Source organism: Lepidochelys olivacea, assembly GCF_965140295.1.
Source record: "Lepidochelys olivacea isolate rLepOli2 genome assembly, chromosome: 2".
Taxonomy (NCBI): domain Eukaryota; kingdom Metazoa; phylum Chordata; order Testudines; family Cheloniidae; genus Lepidochelys; species Lepidochelys olivacea.
The window spans coordinates 265,311,382-265,333,499 of record NC_140412.1 but is presented as its reverse complement, the minus strand read 5'-3'; the positions used below and the strand labels follow the sequence as shown (position 1 = coordinate 265,333,499).

General features: G+C 47.5%; 1 long non-coding RNA gene across 2 annotated transcripts in view; it reads right to left on the bottom strand.

Moving 5' to 3' along the window:
- Nucleotides 1-421: 421 nt before the first annotated feature.
- LOC311516945 overlaps nucleotides 422-22,118 on the bottom strand; it is a 31,069-nt gene continuing 9,372 nt past the window's right edge. Inside the window, exon 3 of one of the 2 annotated variants that reach the window (XR_014710533.1) lies at nucleotides 422-2,174. This is a non-coding gene — a long non-coding RNA (uncharacterized lncRNA). Of the gene's footprint in view, nucleotides 2,175-17,313; nucleotides 17,532-22,118 lie in introns of those variants that run through there. The other variant, XR_014710534.1, reaches the window with a different exon arrangement.

Below are 22,118 nucleotides of genomic sequence, written 5' to 3'. Positions count from 1 at the left end.
CTGCTCCCTCCCGCCCCCCGCAACCCGCCCGTCGCTGGACAAGGAAAACCGAGAGCTTGCTTATGGAGAGGGAGCGGTTGGAGTGGTGGGAATTGCAAGGGGGCGTAACTGGAAACAGGCCGTTCCTGTAACCACCACATGCAGTCATCTCATAATGCAACCGGGCTCACTCTGCCATGCTCTGGCACTCGAGTGCTGAGCTGCTGTGTGAAATAAACTGTCAGCTACCATCATCGTCAGGCGTTTATTGTAACTGTAGAAGCGGGGACGGCTCTTGGCTCGCTGCGAGCTCTGTGGCCTGGCTGAGGCAATCCAAAAAGGTGGTCACAGCCAGGCCTAGCTATCAGGGATTGCCTGTTAATACAAAATGCCATTATCCATTTTGTTAGCTGTAAATGACCTTTATTTACATTTCCACTTAGCTAGGTAGTTTCCTTCAGCTCCCAGGAATTCAAAGCACAGACGTGGCATTAAGACGTGTAAAACGCCCCCATGTTTAATGAAAACATCTGATGCGTATAGAAAGCCGTAGTATTTCTCTCTCTCTTTTTATATATATCAAAAACAAATGCAAATAAAAGCGTCACCCCTTTTCCCCACCCCCTTGCAACAGCAATGCCTCGAAGGTGAGATTCTCTGCCAAGGAGAGTGGAAGCAGCCCTTGTATTTTTATTTTTACAAAAGAAAATATTTCGGATATTGCATTACAGGGATTGTTCTGTCAGGGATTCAACTAGGTTGATGAGAGCAGGTGAAATGTACATCGGCAGAACAAGAGGAAAGGACCTGGGGTGGGATGTTATTTCCCCCCGCCATCTCCTGATGGATGCTTTACAAGAATAGATCTCTGTGTTGTCATCATTAGCTGGTTTGGAGTTGGGCAGAGAAGGAGAGACAGAGGAAGAGACAGAGCAAGAAAGAGAGAGAAAAAATGATAGAGACTGAGGCAGAAAATGGAATCTCAGTTGACCCCACGCACCAGCACTGACTATAGAAGTTCCCCAGACATCCCCCTTCCTGCTCCGAGCATATCCCCTGCACCGCAGCTTGTGAGGAGGGCCCTTTCTGCCAGTCCCAGTGGAATTTTCTCCCGGCTGCTGCAGGATTTCTATGTTCCCCATGCAAAATTAGATCAAGCCCCAGAATGCTCCGTGCACTGGGGGTTCCTGGGGCAGGGAAGTGCAGAGGTGGATCTGGGTCTGCCCTCGCTGCACAGGGTAAACTAGCTGGGAAGAGTAGCATTAATGCCTGAGGTGGCCATTTTTCACTGGCATAGCTGGCTCCTGGGGGCCCCTGAGCAGGGGTGAACTTTCCCCAAGAAGACTGTGGTTAAAAAAGACCTAGCGGGGGAGAGACACACAGAGGAGGAGAAATGAGGGGAGAGAGACTGACAGCTCCTCCCCAGTGGCTGGAAAACTCTCTGCTCCAGCTGTTTCACATGGACCCCACTATTAGATGGTTAAGCTCCTCCCTCAACACACACCACCCCCCAAGCTTGCCAGCTGCATCTGCTGTGGTCTCCGCCACTGTGCTGTGCTCAGACAATGAAGTCTGTCCACAAACAGCCCCAAACAAGAAGGATCTGGTTGCTGGGTGGGAATGGGGGTGGGGAAGGCGAAGTTTCCAAAATAGAATGTGACCCAGAAAAATTAAAATGAAAAGCAACAACAAACAGGCAGCCAGCAGCACAAAAAGAATAGGCCATGTTCTGTTCTTTTCCCTCCATTCCCTCAGCTCCTACTCTGTAATTAAGTGAAAATGCTGGAGGTTTGGTATTTTTAAAACTGTCCTCCGGTTTCCTCAGATTCTTGTGTTCTTTTCCTGGATAAACAGGCTGCAGAGGCTCTGGGGGAGCTATTCTCCCAGCCCAGCCTGCTTTGGGGTGGGCTTTTCCTTGGCAATTTTTTTCTTCTGTAATTTCTAATTTTGTCGCCCTGCTTCATTATTCTTCATAGGGCTGGAAAGTCCATGTGCCACTAGGAGGAGAGGTTTCAGTTTTTGCTGACCCAGCAAAAATGGCTTGGCATGTTGCATGACAGGCACTTGAATTCAAGTGGCAAGGAGGGGAAGGTGATTAATCATTTCAGGGCTTGTGCTCTTAAAGCAGCATATGTGCTATTGATTTTTCCACTGAAACTGCTGGTAGCACCAGCAGGACCCCATGTAGACGCTTTCTGCAAAAAAAAAGAAAAAAAATTGTTTAGTCAAAGCAGTTTCAAAACAGTTCAAAAACTGTTCAAAAACAGTTTCAATGGAAATTTTTTGATCCGCCCTATATCCCAGAAAAAATGAGTGTGGCCACAGGAGCACTGTCTGCACAGTGGTTCCCTTGAAGGCCACCACTTCTTCTGCTGAACTGGTGGGAATGACTTTTTGGAAATCCCCAGCAATAGACCAGACTTGAGGGACTGATCTTCAAACAAAAGGAAGAAGTCTGACTCCCCGGGGGGGCGGGGGGGAGGGAGGAAGAAGACACTTCCTTTGAATCTAACTCGGGTCACATTGCAAACCATCATGCTCTGTTGGTTAGCTAATTTTAAAACCTTGGGAGGCAGCAAGTCCAGAGGAATGAGCATAATTTATAAATGCCATGTGCTGTTTCAAACCCTCCTTCTTCCAATCCCTAGATTCTAGGGTCTCAGGTTGTACACAGGTTTATATATACACACAAACTTAGAATCATAGAATATCAGGGCTGGAAGGGACCTCAGGAGGTCATCTAGTCCAACCCCTTGCTCAAAGCAGGACCAATCCCCAATTTGTGCCCCAGATCCCTAAATGGCCCCCTCAAGGATTGAACTCCCAACCCTGGGTTTAGCAGGCCAATGCTCAAACCACTGAGCTATCCCTCCCCCCTTGCCAGATTGGAACAGAGCTGAGGTCCATCTATTCCAGTATCCTGTCTCTGAGCAGATGTGGGGTAATCTACCCCCAGCATTTGGTCTCCAAGAGTTAGAGATTGGCTTAAGACCCTAAGCCTGAGGTTTCATAGCCCTTCCAAAATGATTCACCATTAATTATAACAGTTTAAGACACAGGGCCAAATTTCTCTGTCCGTTAAGCAATGCAGTCACTTTAAAATCCACTGGGTCATGCTGGGTTGACAAAGAAGAATATCTGGCCAAGGATCTTTGAGTCCCATCCTATCCCTTTAAGAGGAAGGATGCCATTGAGCTTTTTAACTGATCTTGGAATGACAAGATCCATGTTGAAAGCCAGTGAGAACAGCTGAGAGCTGGACCTTGCACTAGCTGGTCACAAAAGCCACCTCTCTCCCATATCCCATTATCTCCTTGTCCAGCACACACACACAGCCAGCTGCTTCGGCTCTGCGGAGTTGGCACAGCTGTGTGCTTATCTCCTGCATCAGCATCCCAGGCCCAGCGCTGCTGACAGTGTAGAAATATTTCTGTAGGGAGGCTGTGGGAACTGCTTAGAGACTTCCCCGGTGCCTTGCTTTCAGCGGGGAATAAGTAACAACATGAACGGCCTGTCTAAATCGCTTGGGCTATAGCTAAAGAACAATGTGATTGGAAAGGTCAGACATGGCCAGCTAGGACCGTGTTGACATAGATAAGGAGAAAATCTGGTTCAATATACAGGGTAAGTGTAAATAACAGTGTTCATTAGAGCTGAGCAAATAATTCACAATGAATAATATACTCTGCGATCCACATAGGGTTGCCAAGTTTGTAATATTTAAAAACAGGACACTCCAGCAGGAATGCCGGAACCTCCCCTACCCCGCCTCTTCCCCCTCGAGGACCTGTCCCTGCTCTTTCCCTTCACCCCAGGCCTCACCCCTGCCCCACCTCTTCCCCCAAGGCCCCGCTCCTGCCTTGCCCCTTCCCCCTGAGGCCCCATCCCCCGTTTGCTCCTCTTTCCCCCTCCCTCTGTCGCTCACTGCTTTTCCCCTCTCTCCCCCCTCGCATGGCTTGGGAGGGACTAGCTTGCAGACCTGGGGCAGGGAGCTGCAGCCACCTGATTGCAGGTAGGAGATGGCCCTGGCTGAGTAGGGGCTGGCGTGGATGATGACTCAGTGCCTCCCCCGCCCGCAATAACTGGACTTTGGGTGTCCGGTCAACAGATCTGACCGCACACCATCAGGTCCCCTTTTCGACTGGACTTTCTGATCGAAAATCAGACACCTGGCCACCCTAGATCCACAACGGTGCAAATTGGTGTTGTTCCATTAATTATAGTGGAGCTATACTGTTTTACACGAGCTGAGGATGTGGCCCAAGTAATGCAGTGTATTATTCATTGCAGGCCAGATTTTTCCAAAGTGACTAGTGATTCCAGGTGCCTCAATTTTGGGGAGCCCAGTCTTAGACCCCTTTAAGGTTCTGAACACCCATTCACTGAAAATCAAACCTCCAAGCATCTCAAGTTTGGTACACAAAAACTGAGTCTACAGCCGTCTTTTCTGCTTGGGAAATGGCCATAAGCAGATTGCAGTTCCTTTAGGTCTATTTGTTATTCAAAGTTTACTCTGTAAATTGATTGCAAATACTTGAAATTTAAGTCACGCCGTTAAACTTTGATTGGGTAAAGAAATCATGCACTCTTGTTTCTTTTCTCCTCATTGGATGAGCATGCAGATTCTTCCGGTGTGAACACATCGGTGTGTGACTTTAAATCTTGGTTCCCATAAATACCCACGCATGCAATATTTGAGAACATTGGCATCAATAAAATGTGATTACATGATTGTACTTCTCTAGGTTCCCAATCCAAGTCCCACTGAAGTCAACAGAAACATTCTGCCTTGAATGAACTTTGGAACAGGTCTTTCATTACAAAACTATCCTCTGGTACTGGAGCTAAAAGGGAAGGCTTAGAACTATGGTGGTGACCAGAAGTAGCCTGTTGTGGTCACCACCGCCGGTAAGTAGAAGGGGACACAATAGCTAAGACCCTGATCCAGTGCTCATTGAAATCAATGGGAAACTTTCCATTGACTTCCATGGACAATGGATAGGGCCCTATGCTAGAGAATTACATCAGCATTTCCTAGAAGCTCTTGGGATCTGATTTATTTCCTACTGGTTGCATGCTGGGCTCCTTCACCCTTGGTAAAGCATGGCTATTTGGAGGGCCATGAGTGTGAGTATGTGTGTGTGTTCATTGCTTTGGAAAGGTTTGTTGAGGTGGCATATCAGAGCAGTGTGGTACATTTGCCCTCCCTTGCCATGAAAGCAGCTGGTGTCCTCCTCATAGGTGCATGGGATATCATCCTCTGCCAGGACCATGTCCATGGGATTGCATCAAACCTTTGACACCTTCTGAGAGAGGTTGAAAATGATGGCTTCCCCCTGAGTCTCCTTCCTTTGTAACAGCAAATCCTCCCTTTCGTCTTTATTTGAGGCCTCCCTGGGGCTTCTGAGTTCACTTTAATCAAACCAGATGATCTGTGGTTAATGATAACCCTAATGGGTAGAGAACTATGTGGCCAGCTCAGAACAGAACAGGCACGTTTCCCTGAGACCGAATCCTTGAGTGCCCCCTTAATGATTCCAAGAAGCCCTCTGCACACTGCTTCCTGTCCACAGTCCAATATTTGCAGAGCGGAACATGGAAGGAAGGATGTGACAGAGGTTAAGCTGCTGGTGAGCTGGGACCATGGCCTAGGATGCTGACCCTTCCTATCTCAGTGTTTCCTTGCACTCTGTCTGCCCACATCCACAACTAGGACTTCTACATGCTACAGTAACACAGACAATCATAATAAACTATTTAAAACCCTTCCAAGGGCGAGAAACAAGCACCATGAGTCCAAGAGTTATCATCACCCTCATTTCTGTGGTACCACAGTCCTGTCAAATATACCGTACCGGGGTTGTCACCTGCAGCACACCCCCTCATAGCCTGGAGCAGTTCCGCAGCAGCCCTGCCTCAGTGTCTTCTTCTCCTCAGGCCTCCTCGGTCAGTGACTCACAAAGGCTTATGTCCAGTAAAAACCTCTCTTAGGGGGGTTGAGTTTATAAAGATGAACATTTCAATAAAGAGAACACTTCCTCTCAGCCTTCCTAGCTGGCTCATAACCCCTTCTGCTCCCTATCAAGCAGCAACTCCCAGGACACCTTACCAGGAGTTGTCCTATAGTTTCTCAGGACAAAACCCTTTTTCCTACATCCCACAACTCTTTGCTGGCTACCCCCCTCCCCCCAGCCTGTGCTTCCCCAGGCCTCTCTTATCTACAGCCAGAGATTTGAGTTAGACACACGACCCATCTGTCACATGACATCACTTATTATTACATTCTCTGCACCTGTAGAGACTAGTTAAGTTTAGCCCCGGTGAATTGGGGCCCATCTACCCTTAAATGGCCCAGCTGGCCTGTGAAATAAATATACAGCAAGACAAGGTCCCGTGGAACCCCTGCTGAGCTAAAGTCACAATCCAGGAGCCAAGATGGTCAAGACAAGTAGCAAACATGAAGTTGGTAGCACCCAAAGGACTCGTGGGAAGGAGGGGCCAAAGGAAAGCCAGCACCTTTGAATCCGAACCCTTGTGAATGTCCAGGAGGCAGGAATGAAGAGGTTCGACCTGGATCCCTGAATCTAAACCTGCCCATGAGGAGTTGGATTGGATCCACAAGCAGAAGGGGCCTAGTCTACAGGCCCAATGGAGACAAGTGCTGAAGTTTAGCTGCGAAAGGTGATCTCCCCTGATTTCCTCCACTTGACATGTTTTTCACTGGTGGCCCCAGGCCCTGTTTGGCCATAAAATCTCTTGGGGGCTGCTGAATTTAAACTCCAGGCCTGGTTCCACCTCAATGCCAAACCTTAGCGTAAACCTAATGCCGACCTGAACAGCTTGGGTTCTTGGGGCAATCTGAATGAGGAGAGCGATGGTGTTTTATGACTGCTGATGAGCACAATGTCTCAAACAAGGCACGGAGCCCTGCGTGGATGAGGACAAGAGGCTCAGACTGAGACTAGGTCTGGCATGCCCTGCAGATGTCCTGGCTTGACTGAGAGTGGCACCTGCTGCTACTGAGTATGATCTGATGGAGCAGCAAGGAGAGAAGCTTGCGCAGAATGCAGTGAGCAGGACAGGACGTGGGTAGCAGAGAAGCCCCCGTGCCTGTTCAGTCCTTAGCCCCACTGCTGCCCACGATGGATTGTGGGGCATGGACACCTGTCTACGAACACCTGGACTGAAGCCACCAACTCATTTTGCACATGCCAGCAAGCCATCACTGGAGTGCAGCGATGAGGCCCAATCCTGCAAACCTTCCCTGGCAGGTAATGGTGTGTAGGATCAGGCCCATGTGCTGACCATCATTCCCTACCCCCCTGGTCAGGGCTGGAACTCCTGACCTTGACACAAAAGATTTCATGGGCCAGATTCTCCACTGACTTCAATGGAGCTATGGCAATTTACACCAGCTAAGGATCTGGACCCATGTTTCATTATTGCCAATCGCAGGAGCCCTCCACCCAAAACCAAGTGTAGTCTCAGTCATCTATAGGGGCAGATCCCCAATGGGCTAGCTCCACTGATGTCTTTACGCCAAGAGAGGATTTGCCTTGTAGATTTTTCCATAATGACTAAGAGCCACAAATGACCATATATAAATTCTAGGGCTTCTCTCTATTCATTTCCTAGAAACAAAATATCTTACCCTTGATAGGAAACAAAACAAACCCTCCATCTGTAGTTGTTCTCATTTAAGCAGTAATATGTAACAGAGCGTAACCAGTACTGGATTGATGTGTGAGGCTGGCAGCCTTAGACTTGAATGGCATCCTAGCAGCTCAGCAGGAATTAATGCCATACAATTGTCATACTGTGCTACCTTAATGTGATCATAAGGCAAAAGGGCTAAAAAAAAAAAGCCCCAGCAAATATTTATGTTACTAATTAAAGGATGTAACTTGCCAATAATGAGTCTTGATTGTTACACAGCACAATTCATGGCTTGGAACTTATGGGTGAAATGCACCCATAATGCAGAGAGTCAGCACAATGTCTATGCACCACTTAAGTCCTATAGTTGTGATCTACAGCCTACTGAAATACCTGGGCCTATTTAATCATTGGAGTACAAAGCCAGGGTATCATTTAGTGAGGCAGTGTGATCTAGTGGATAGGGCACTGGTGAAGGCGTGAGGAGCCATGGGGTCTGAAGCTGGGTGGGGGTTGGTCCTGCTTTGAGCAGGGGGTTGGACTAGATGACCTCCTGAGGTCTCTTCCAACCCTGATAGTCTATGATTCTATGTCACTGACCACTTGGCTTCTGATTCCCCTTCCATCCTTTGTCTGGCTAGTGGGTGTCTATATATACACACGCTCTTTGGGGGCAGAATCATAGAATCATAGAATCATAGAATATCAGGGTTGGAAGGGACCCCAGAAGGTCATCTAGTCCAACCCCCTGCTTGAAGCAGGACCAATTCCCAGTTAAATCATCCCAGCCAGGGCTTTGTCAAGCCTGACCTTAAAAACCTCTAAGGAAGGAGATTCTACCACCTCCCTAGGTAACGCATTCCAGTGTTTCACCACCCTCTTAGTGAAAAAGTTTTTCCTAATATCCAATCTAAACCTCCCCCACTGCAACTTGAGACCATTACTCCTCGTTCTGTCATCTGCTACTATTGAGAACAGTCTAGAGCCATCCTCTTTGGAACCCCCTTTCAGGTAGTTGAAAGCAGCTATCAAATCCCCCCTCATTCTTCTCTTCTGCAGGCTAAACAATCCCAGCTCCCTCAGCCTCTCCTCATAAGTCATGTGTTCTAGACCCCTAATCATTTTTGTTGCCCTTCGCTGGACTCTCTCCAATTTATCCACATCCTTCTTGTAGTGTGGGGCCCAAAACTGGACACAGTACTCCAGATGAGGCCTCACCAATGTCAAATAGAGGGGAACGATCACGTCCCTCGATCTGCTCGCTATGCCCCTACTTATACATCCCAAAATGCCATTGGCCTTCTTGGCAACAAGGGCACACTGCTGACTCATATCCAGCTTCTCGTCCACTGTCACCCCTAGGTCCTTTTCCGCAGAACTGCTGCCTCGCCATTCGGTCCCTAGTCTGTAGCTGTGCATTGGGTTCTTCCGTCCTAAGTGCAGGACCCTGCACTTATCCTTATTGAACCTCATCAGATTTCTTTTGGCCCAATCCTCCAATTTGTCTAGGTCCTTCTGTATCCTATCCCTCCCCTCCAGTGTATCTACCACTCCTCCCAGTTTAGTATTATCCGCAAATTTGCTGAGAGTGCAATCCACACCATCCTCCAGATCATATATGAAAATATTGAACAAAACCGGCCCCAGGACCGACCCTTGGGGCACTCCACTTGATACCGGCTGCCAACTAGACATGGAGCCATTGATCACTACCCCTTGAGCCCGACAATCTAGCCAGCTTTCTACCCACCTTATAGTGCATTCATCCAGCCCATACTTCCTTAACTTGCTGACAAGAATACTGTGGGAGACCGTGTCAAAAGCTTTGCTAAAGTCAAGAAACAATACATCCACCACTTTCCCTTCATCCACAGAACCAGTAATCTCATCATAAAAGGCAGAAGGTATCCCTTGTTGTGTGTGCACATTTTCTAGGGCCTAAACAGCAGTTGGGGCCTCTAGGTGCTGCAGTCATACAAAGAAAAGTACCCAATCATGTCCCACCTCAGCCTTTCCCGGATGGATATTTTTTCAGCTGTTAGGTTGTTCAAGGACTGTTGGTGCCAACATTTGGTGACTGGTCACCTAAGGAAAGTCGTTGTGTTTCTGGTCTCTGACTGGAAAATTGAAACTTTTTTCAAAAGACAAATAATGGAGGTCAACTAATGCACATTCCAGCATGAATCTTCAGAGAAAAAGCAATGATGCGTGGCTGTGTGTGTGTGTGTTGCTGTGCTGGTCTACAGAGGATAGGAGTTGTTACAGCTCTCATCTACAAAAAAATGATGCTTTAGCTCTAGCTACAGAGCTGATGTGTTTAGCTCTGGCGGGTCCTGATCCAGTCCCCGGTATATCAGCCACGGTGGTGTATGTCACACTGAAACTTGTGAGAATGCTGGGAGATGCAAACAGTTTTCTATGAATAAATCACATCCCATGGGAGACAGGGTCCATGAGAAAATGTACAAATCAAGTTGTTTAATACTCTACCTTCTCTATACACAGGCATATTTGTCAGGCCGCCACCACTGCATGACTTTGCACTGAACTGACTATGCCATTATAACCTCTGTGTGGTTATTAAGAAGGCCAGAGGGGCCATTTCTGGGGGCATTTCCTCCTCTTTTCCCATTAACTTATATCCTCAGGAGAATGTGGTCCTCTTTCCAGTGCATTTATATGTGATGGATGTGACCTAGTACATTGCCTGTGGGAACTTTGGATCTGATTCTTAGAATCATAGAAGATTAGGGTTGGAAGAGATCTCAGGAGGTCATCTAGTCCAATCCCCTGCTCAAAGCAGGACCAACCCCAACTAAATCATCCCAGCCAGGGCTTTCTTATGTACACTGATGCCCCAAAGGGCCATAGAGTAGATATAAATACAATGTAAACATATTTTAAGGTCCCTTTACCTACCAGGGTGGTATAAAGAGGGACTTGTGTTGATGGAAGATTAGGTGCTTTTAACTTTTTAATGCCCTGACTTTTGTATGCATCAGCTGTCAACCTCAACATTGCATTAACATATCATATTTACGGGGACTGGATGATTTGGGGTGGTGGGGTTGACAGAAGTTTTCAAATTTTGACAAAAAAGAGAAGAAAATCACGACAATTTCCTCTCCCCGCCCTGCTCTCACTGTCTGTCTGTCCATGTATATAATACAAAAGATGCTCCTGGACCCTGTGCTTTGTTTCACAGGAGCGGATTTGATTCAATAGAATTCTCACTCCAGGGCAAGAGAAATGTTAAAAGCCTCAGAACTGCGTGTGTGTAATTGCCTTGACCTTCCAGGTCTGTCTGTGGGCTGCAATCGGGAGTGCAAGGTGGTTATGAGGCATCCTGAATGCAAATGGATTATATATTCAGTTGCAAGTAGGTGAAGAGGGTTTGGGGAGTGGGAAAGAAAAGTGTATTTATTCCTTTTGATTATTAGCACATGAAAGGTACCACCCCCAGACATGTTCCAGAGTCTTTCCTGTTTTGCAATTTATTTTTTTTTCTTTTCCAAAGAAGTGATTTATATTAAGGGGAACCTGGGCCGATTCACGTCACTAACCTTCAAATGTCACAGCAGGATGTATTTTTGCTGCTAATCTAGGAGATGTTTTCTTTTGACAACTGCTGTTGTTCTAGCAAAAGCAGGTAAATTCAGGGCATAAATCATGTGCATTAGGCTGCAGTCCAGCATATTGTTATTTGCTTCATTCAGTGCCTTTCTCTCAAAGATCTTTACTGTTGGACGTCCTCAAGCATTGTTATTTATTTGTGTTACCACTACTAACACTGTACCACACATCCTGGTTCTGCTTCATTTCTCAGTTACTCTCGTCGACAGTGGCATGACGCCAAGGCAGTTTAGGATGATTGACATCTGCTGAGGATCTGGCCTGAGAGAGAAATGGCCTATCTGCATTTCAGGTACACCAGTGAGGTCAATGGAGTTAGGGCAGGTCTACACTTAACCTGTTGCCGCTGTGCTGGTGTAGCGCTTCAGTGAAGACACTACAATCCCGATGTGTGAGTTTCTCCCGCCTGTAGTCAATCCACCTCCACGGGAGATGATAATCCACCTCCAAGGGAGGTGATAGCTATGTCAATGGGAGAAGCCCTCCTGTCGACACAGCACTGTCTACACCGCGGGTGAGGTAAGTATAACTGCATCGCTCCAGGGCGTGGATTTTTCACGCCCCCGAGCGACGTAGTTATATTGATGTACAGTTATAGTATACACCTCCCCTCTGTCCAGATTTACACAGGTATAAGTCAGTGTGGATTAAGCTCAGATTTGACAGAATTTTACACGCGCTTTGCACAAATGTAAATGATGTCACAAGGTGTGAGGCAGTGGAGAATCGGACTCAGGTTGGGCTGTACACTTAGCTGATGTAGTCACCAGCTGAGGATCTGGCCCTGTGACAGGGTGTACCCTGGCCCAAGAAATGGTTCTCTGAGAGGAAAAGAGCAGTGAGTATTAGACCTCTAGGCTTGCCTAGAGAGACATCCCAGGAGCAGCCATTTTGGAAACCTCTGAAATCTGGTCCTCCGGCAGCTAGACGGTCTGGGGACCAGCACCAACCAATCAGGGCTCAGCAGGCTGAAATAAAAGAAGCTGCCCGCTGCTAGCAAGACAGTTCCTGGTGGGAGCCAGTGGATTGAGGAGGAATGCTCCCTAGGACATTGCCAGTGGACCCAGGCGATGGCAGAAGGCACCATGCTGAGTTAATTTTGGAAAGGGAATTAAGCCCTGATGGGTAACAAACTGTTTTAGTTATAACTGATCCCAAAGGGCAAGGATCTCCTTCTGTTTGAGTTTGTTGCTCCCTGGCAAGAGTTTGGACCATGAGACCCAGCTGGAGGGCTGAGCCACAGAAGACCCTCAGAGGCTGACTTATAGCTTGCACTAGGCACAGCGGACACTGGGGATGCTCAACAGGACAGTGGGGTGGGAGGAGGTATTGTTTCATGATCTCTGTGTGTATATAATGTCTGCTGCAGTTTCCACGGTATGCATCCGATGAAGTGAGCTGTAGCTCACGAAAGCTCATGCTCAAATAAATTGGTTAGTCTCTAAAGTGCCACAAGTACTTCTTTTCTTTTTTGAAAGTAGTGAGTGCAACTGACCACAGGCCCCATTAATTTAAATGGAGCTATGCTGATTTGCACCAGCAAAGGATCTGGCCCATGGTATGTTATCAACAGCTGGCTGCATATACATATACGTAGTGGGTTTCTAAATTTAAGAGTTTTTAAAATCTGCAAAAATTATGTGGCTGTGACTGATGCTTCAGTATAGCCAGGGTTTAGGATTGTTTTCAGCCAGTCAGATCATTTAATTCCTACCTTTTTACATACTCTGTGCCTGTGGGAATGCCAGTATCTTTCCCAGTGTTAGCTCTCCCTTCATATTTGTCCTCCCTTCTTAAACTCCATCCTTCTCTCCCTTGTTTTCATCTGGTTTGACTGAGAGTCAATAAATATAGAGCCCCGCAGTGGATTTACTTGTCAGAATAGAACTACACTATAAGGTTTTCCCTCTATATTTACTTACACTGCAAGGGCTTTGGGGCAGGGCCTTTTGTTCAGTGTTTGGACAGCACCTAGCACAATGGGATCCTGCTCCATGACTGTGGCTCCTGTGTGCAACAGCAATACATATCAATAATGATTAATGATCTTTAGGATGGCGTGGACTGCACCCTCAGCAAGTTTTCAGATGACACTAAACTGGGAGGAGTGGTAGATACGCTTGAGGGTAGGGATAGGATACAGAGGGACCTAGACAAATTAGAGGATTGGGCCAAAAGAAATCTGATGAGGTTCAACAAGGACAAGTGCAGAGTCCTGCACCTAGGACGGAAGAATCCCAGGCACTGCTACAGGCTGGGGACCAAGTGGCTAGGCAGCAGTTCGGCAGAAAAGGACCTAGGGGTTACAGTGGACAAGAAGCTGATATGAGTCACAGAATCATAGAATCATAGAATATCAGGGTTGGAACGAACCTCAGGAGGTCATCTAGTCCAACCCCCTGCTTGAAGCAGGACCAATTCCCAGTTAAATCATCCCAGCCAGGGCTTTGTCAAGCCTGACCTTAAAAACTTCTAAGGAAGGAGATTCTACCACCTCCCTAGGTAACGCATTCCAGTGTTTCACCACCCTCCTAGTGAAAAAGTTTTTCCTAATATCCAACCTAAACCTCCCCCACTGCAACTTGAGACCATTACTCCTTGTCCTGTCCTCTTCTACCACTGAGAATAGTCTAGAACCATCCTCTTTGGAACCACCTCTCAGGTAGTTGAAAGCAGCTATCAAATCCCCCCTCATTCTTCTCTTCTGCAGACTAAACAATCCCAGTTCCCTCAGCCTCTCCTCATAAGTCATGTGTTCCAAACCCCTAATCATTTTTGTTGCCCTTCACTGGACTCTCTCCAATTTATCCACATCCTTCTTGTAGTGTGGGGCCCAAAACTGGACACAGTACTCCAGATGAGGCCTCACCAATGTCGAATAGAGGGGAACGATCACGTCCCTCGATCTGCTCGCTATGCTCCTACTTATACATCCCAAAATGCCATTGGCCTTCTTGGCAACAAGGGCACACTGCTGACTCATATCCAGCTTCTCGTCCTCTGTCACCCCTAGGTCCTTTTCCGCAGAACTGCTGCCTAGCCATTCAGTCCCTAGTCTGTAGCTGTGCATTGGGTTCTTCCATCCTAAGTGCAGGACCCTGCACTTATCCTTATTGAACCTCATCAGATTTCTTTTGGCCCAATCCTCCAATTTGTCTAGGTCCCTCTGTATCCTATCCCTGCCCTCCAGCGTATCTACCACTCCTCCCAGTTTAGTATCATCCGCAAATTTGCTGAGAGTGCAATCCACACCATCCTCCAGATCATTTATGAAGATATTGAACAAAACCGGCCCCAGGACCGACCCTTGGGGCACTCCACTTGACACCGGCTGCCAACTAGACATGGAGCCATTGATCACTACCCGTCGAGCCCGATAATCTAGCCAACTTTCTACCCACCTTATAGTGCATTCATCCAGCCCATACTTCTTTAACTTGCTGACAAGAATACTGTGGGAGACCGTGTCAAAAGCTTTGCTAAAGTCAAGAAACAATACATCCACTGCTTTCCCTTCATCCACAGAACCAGTAATCTCATCATAGAAGGCGATTAGATTAGTCAGGCATGATCTTCCCTTGGTGAATCCATGCTGACTGTTCCTGATCACTTTCCTCTCATGTAAGTGCTTCAGGATTGATTCTTTGAGGACCTGCTCCATGATTTTTCCGGGGACTGAGGTGAGGCTGACTGGCCTGTAGTTCCAGAATCCTTCTTCTTCCCTTTTTTAAAGATTGGCACTACATTAGCCTTTTTCCAGTCATCCAGGACTTCCCCTGTTCGCCACGAGTTTTCAAAGATAATGGCCAATGGCTCTGCAATCACAGCCGCCAATTCCTTTAGCACTCTCAGATGCAACTCGTCCGGCCCCATGGACTTGTGCACGTCCAGCTTTTCTAAATAGTCCCTAACCACCTCTTTCTCCACAGAGGGCTGGCCATCTATTCCCCATGTTGTGATGCCCAGCGCAGCAGTCTGGGAGCTGACCTTGTTAGTGAAGACAGAGGCAAAAAAAGCATTGAGTACATTCACTTTTTCCACATCCTCTGTCACTAGGTTTCCTCCCTCATTCATTAAGGGGCCCACACTTTCCTTGGCTTTCTTCTTGTTGCCAGCATACCTGAAGAAACCCTTCTTGTTACTCTTGACATCTCCCGCTAGCTGCAGCTCCAGGTGCAATTTGGCCCTCCTGATTTCATTCCTACATGCCCGAGCAATATTTTTATACTCTTCCCTGGTCATATGTCCAAACTTCCACTTCTTGTAAGCTTCTTTTTTATGTTTAAGTTCCGCTAGGATTTCACCGTTAAGCCAAGCTGGTCGCCTGCCATATTTACTATTCTTTCGACACATCGGGATGGTTTGTCCCTGTAACCTCAACAGGGATTCCTTGAAATACAGCCAGCTCTCCTGGACTCCTTTCCCCTTCATGTTAGTCCCCCAGGGGATCCTACCCATCCATTCCCTGAGGGAGTCGAAGTCTGCTTTCCTGAAGTCCAGGGTCCGTATCCTGCTGCTTACCTTTCTTCCCTGTGTCAGGATCCTGAACTCAACCAACTCATGGTCACTGCCTCCCAGATTCCCATCCACTTTTGCTTCCCCTACTAATTCTTCCTGGTTTGTGAGCAGCAGGTCAAGAAAAGCTCCCCCCCTAGTTGGCTCCTCTAACACTTGCACCAGGAAATTGTCTCCTACGCTTTCCAAAAACTTCCTGGATTGTCTATGCACCGCTGTATTGCTCTCCCAGCAGATATCAGGAAAATTAAAGTCACCCATGAGAACCAGGGCGTGCGATCTAGTAGCTTCTGCGAGCTGCCGGAAGAAAGCCTCATCCACCTCATCCTCCTGGTCCGGTGGTCTATAGCAGACTCCCACCACTACATCACTCTTGTTGCTCACACTTCTAAACTTAATCCAGAGACACTCAGGTTTTTCTGCAGTTTCCTACCGGAGCTCTGAGCAATCATGCTGCTCCCTTACATACGGTGCTACTCCCCCACCTTTTCTGCCCTGCCTGTCCTTCCTGAACAGTTTATAACCATCCATGACAGTACTCCAGTCATGTGAGTTATCCCACCAAGTCTCTGTTATTCCAATCACGTCATAATTCCTTGACATCACCAGGACCTCCAGTTCTCCCTGCTTGTTTCCAAGGCTTTGTGCATTCGTATATAAGCACTTGAGATAACCTGCTGATCGTCCCTCATTCTCAGTATGAGGCAGGAGCCCTCCCCTCACGGACATTCCTGCCTGTGCTTCCTCCTGGTATCCCGCTTTCCCACTTACCTCAGGGCTTTGGTCTCCTTCCCCCGGTGAACCTAGTTTAAAGCCCTCCTCACTAGGTTAGCCAGCCTGCTCGCAAAGATGCTCTTCCCTCTCTTCGTAAGATGGAGCCCGTCTCTGCCCAGCACTCCTCCTTCATGGAGCACCATACCTTGGTCAAAGAATCCAAAGCCTTTTCTCCGACACCACCTGTGTAGCCATTCGTTGACTTCCACGATTCGACGGTCCCTACCCAGACCTTTTCCTTCCACGGGGAGGATGGACGAGAACACCACTTGCACCTCAAACTCCTTTATCCTTCTTCCCAGAGCCACGTAGTCCACAGTGATCCGCTCAAGGTCATTCTTGGCAGTATCATTGGTGCCCACGTGGAGAAGCAGGAAGGGGTAGCGATCCGAGGGGTTGATGAGTCTCGGCAGTCTCTCTGTCACATCGCTAATCTTTGCCCCCGGTAAGCAGCAGACTTCTCGGTTTTCCCGGTCAGGGCGGCAGATAGATGACTCAGTCCCCCGGAGGAGAGAGTCCCCGACCACCACCACCCGCCTCCTTCTCTTGGGAGTGGTGGTCGTGGAAGCCCCCATCTCAGGACAGTGCATCTCATGCCTTCCAACCAGCGGAGTCTCCTTCTGCTTTTTCCTCCCAGACATATCATCTGGTCCACTCTCCGCAATGGTACCTGTGGAGAGAACAGGAAAACGGTTAGTTACCTGTGTCCGCGTTGTTGGAACCCGGACATTCCCCCTTCTTCTTCCGGAGGTCACATGTTGCCAAGCTTCTTCACTGGCCTCTTGGCTCCGCTGTGCAACCTGCTCTAAATCTTTAGAGCTTTGTGCCCGTAGAAGCATATCCTGACTTTTGTCCAGAAAATCCTCCGTTTCTCGTATGCAACGCAGGATCGTTATCTGTTGCTCCAGACCTTCAATCTTCTCTTCCAATATGGAGACCAGCTTGCACTTTGTACAGACAAAGTCGCTTCTGTCCTGTGGAAGAAAGACAAACATGGCACATCCAATGCAGGTCACAACAGCTGAACCCCCACCTTCCATATCACCTTCCTACTATGAGCTTCCTCAGAGAAGTTGGCAAGATGTAAGCCTCACTGGGCTCACTCCAGGCGAACTCCCAGGCAAACTCCTGCTGTGTGCTGCTCTGCTGTTCCCCGCTGCTCAGCTGATTCGCCGCCGCTCAGCTGGTTCGCGAAGCTCTGGCTATTTTTAAACAGTGTGCCCTTGTTGCCAAGAAGGCTAACGGCATTTTGGGCTGTATAAGTAGGAGTATTGCCAGCAGATCGAGGGACGTGATCATTCCCCTCTATTCAACATTGGTGAGGCCTCATCTGGAATACTGTGTCCAGTTTTGGGCCCCACACTACAAGAAGGGTGTGGAAAAAATGGAAAGAGTCCAGCAGAGGGCAACAAAAATGATTAGGGGTCTGGAACACATGACTTATGAGGAGAGGCTGAGGGAACTGGGATTGTTTAGTCTGAGGAAGAGAAGAATGAGGGGGGATTTGATAGCTGCTTTCAACTACCTGAAAGGGGGTTCCAAAGAGGATGGATCTAGACTGTTCTCAGTGGTAGTAGATGACAGAACGAGGAGTAATGGTCTCAAGTTGCAGTGCGGGAGGTTTAGGTTGGATATTAGGAAAAACTTTTTCAGTAGGAGGGTGGTGAAGCACTGGAATATGTTACTTAGGGAGGTGGTGGAATCTCCTTCTTTAGAGGTTTTTAAGGTCAGGCTTGACAAAGCCCTGGCTGGGATGATTTAGTTGGGGATTGGTCCTGCTTTGAGCGGGGGTTGGACTAGATGGCCTCCTGATGTCCTTCCAACCCTGATATTCTATGATTCTATGAATAATGTTTATTCATTTTGTGTGCGCCTGGGGAGGTGATTGACTTTACTGGACAGATTTAAGAAGTGTCCTTAATATCATCAGTGAGTCTAAGCAGGGTTGCTTTGAATTGTCTGATAAAACATTTCACCTGTATAGCACATACTGTAAGGAAACCAGCTAATTGTGAACAAACAGAATCACTTGTCCCATAACCTCAGCCATACAGAACACAACGCCATCCACAGCCTCAGAAACAACTCTGACATTATAATCAAAGGGGCTGACAAAGGAGGTGCTGTCGTCCTCATGAACGGGTCGGATTATGAACAGGAGGCTGCCAGGCAACTCTCCAACACCACATTCTACAGGCCACTATCCTCTGATCCCACTGAGGAGTACCAAAAGAAACTACACCATCTGCTCAAGAAACTCCCTGCTACAGCACGGGAACAAATCTACACAGACACACCCCCAGAGCCCTGACCAGGGGTATTCTATCTGCTACCCAAGATCCATAAACCTGGAAATCCTGGACACCCCATCATCTCAAGCATCGGCACTCTTACAGCAGGATTATCTGGCTATTTGGACTCTCTCCTCAGACCCTACGCTACCAGAACTCCCAGCTATCTTGGGGACACCACCGACTTTCTGAGGAAACTACAATGCATTGGTGATCTTCCTGGAAACACCATCCTGGCCACTATGGATGTAGAAGCTCTTTATACCAATATTCCACATGAGGATGGACTGCAACCTGTCAAGAACAGTATCCCTGATGAGGCCACGGCACACCTGGTGGCTGAGTTTTGTGACTATGTCCTCACCCACAACCATTTCAGATTTGGGGACAACTTATACCTTCAAGTCAGCGGCACTGCTATGGGTACCCGCATGGCCCCACAATATGCCGACATTTTTATGGCTGACTTAGAACAACGCTTGCTCAGCTCTCGTCCCCTAACTCCCCTACTCTACTTGCGCCTCACTGATGACATCTTCATCATATGGACCCACGGAAAGGAGGCCCTCGAAGAATTCCACCTGGATTTCAACAATTTCCACCCCACTATCAACCTCAGCCTGGACCAGTCCACACAAGAGATCCACTTCCTGGACACTACAGTGCTAATAAATGATGGTCACATAAACATCACCCTATACCGGAAACCTACTGACTGCTATACTTACTTACATGCCTCCAGCTTCCATCCAGGACACATCACACAATCCATTGTCTACAGCCAAGCCCTAAGATACAACCGGATTTTCTCCAATCCCTCAGACAGAGACAAACACCTACAAGATCTTTATCAAGCATTCTTAAAACTACAATACCCACCTGGGGAAGTGAGGAAACAGATTGACAGAGCGAGACGGGTACCCAGAAATCACCTACTACAGGACAGGCCCAACAAGGAAAATAACAGAACACCACTGGCCATCACGTACAGCCCTCAGCTAAAACCTCTCCAGCACATTATCAACGATCTATAACCTATTCTGGAAAATGATCCCTCACTCTCCCAGACCTTGGGAGGCAGGTCAGTCTTCGCTTACAGACAGCCCCCCAACCTGAAGCAAATACTCACCAGCAACTACACACCACACCACAGAAACACTAACCCAGGAATCAATCCCTGTAGCAAACCTCGTTGCCTACTCTGTCCCCATATCTACTCTAGCGACACCATCAGAGGACCCAACCACATCAGCCACACCATCAGAGGCTCATTCACCTGCACGTCTACTAATGTTGTATATGCCATCATGTGCCAGCAATCAAGGCCGGTGTAACCACTAGGCAAAGTAGGCAGCTGCCTAAGGCACCAAGATTTGGGGGCGCCAAAAAGCAGTGCCCCAAAATTGTGTTTTACACTATTGCTGGAAAACGATTGAATAAAGAAAAGAGAAACATTGTTGAACTTGCATTTTAATCATTATGCAGTATTCATTTTTGAAAGTTTATAATAAGCGATGCTCTGGGGGGAGGGGTGGGGGAGGCGGGGGGGGGGGCAAGGTGGAAGTTTTGCCTGGGGCACAAAATATCCTTGCACAGGCCCTGCCAGCAATGCCCCTCTGCCATGTACATTGGCCAAACGGACAGTCCCTACGTAAAAGAATAAATGGACACAAATTGGACATCAGGAATGATAACATACAAAAGCCAGAGGGAGAACACTTCAATCTCCCTGGACATTCTATAACAGATTTGAAAGTAGCTATACTTGAACAAAAAAACTTCAGAAACAGACTTCAAAGAGAAACAGCAGAACTAAAATTCATTTGCAAATGTAACACCATTAATTTGGGCTTGAATAGGGACTGGGAATGGCTGGCTCATTACAAAAGCAGCTTTGCCTCTCCTGGAATTGACACCTCCTCATCAGTTATTGGGAGTGGACCACATCCACCCTGATCGAATTGGCCCTGTCAACACTGGTTCTCCACTCGTAAGGTAACTCCCTTCTCTTCATGTATCAGTATATTTATGCCTGTATCTGTAATTTTCACTCCATGCATCTGAAGAAGTGGGGTTTTTACCCACGAAAGCTTATACTCAAATAAATCTGTTAGTCTTTAACGTGCCACCGGACTCCTCGTTGTTTTTGTGGATACAGACTAACACGGCTACCCCGACAGCTAATGTGGGCATGCATTCTGCTGCCCTCTGCTGGATAGGATCAGAACTGCTCATGTGTGTTTCATGGACCTTGTATTACTAAGAGCCAATGGAGATTAGTTTAGTTCAAATGGCTTTTGCAGTAGAAATTGAGCTCTGTCCTTACCAGGAACCTCTACAAGTATAGTCTGAAGTCCGCGGAAGTTAGCGGAAAGACTCCTCTTGGCTTCAATGAGTTCTGGATCAGGCCCCAAGCATCCATCATAGTGGCAACCATGAAGCCATGGATTTTTTAATGTGTTGGAGTAAAGGTGAGCATTTCACCTTGATTGTTTAATTGTGATTCTGTCTCGATGCATTAAATGTGTGTTCTGAGAGACACACTGTAACTGTACCGTTTGTTTGTATTTTACCCTACAGACGTTCAAACAAGCCTTAATTTATGGGAATTCAAAGCTCTACCTACACCCCACTTCTAAGGCTGGGGTACCTCCATTACATTTAGTGCACACATTTCCTTGGGTCACAATCCACATATGCCCTTGTGCCATGAATAGAGCTGGTCAAGAATTTGACTAAATGTTGCTGGAAAATGCTGAAAGGTCATGGGAACATACCAGATTTGACCCTCCCAAAAAAGTATCTCAGTTCCAGGATGAAATATATGTGCAAAAGGAGAGAAAGCACCACTATCCGAAAGATCCCAGTGGTTAGATGGCTTGTCTGGGACATGGGGAAACCCATGATCAAGTCTCTGGTCTGACTCTGCTGAGATCCCTAATCACCAAGCTATTCTCTCTGACTTTTTTTTAGAAAAACCTCAAAAGATCTCAGTATCATCAGGATGTGGAAAGGGAAAGTTTTCAAAATCTCAACAAGAACATGGGATGGGAAAACCCTTTTCCACTCAGCTCTAGCCATGAATATCCCTTAGAATTCCCAGTTTGAGAAACTCACAGGCAAACATAAATGGAGCTGCCAAGTTACTGATGGTTTCAGTGTGAAGTTTTCTATCCGCCAATGCTTGAAACAGGGCATAGGTTCAGAGGCTGGTGCATCTGTGGATGATCCTGGGCTGACTTTCTGCATTTGCAATGCAACCTGGAAGCG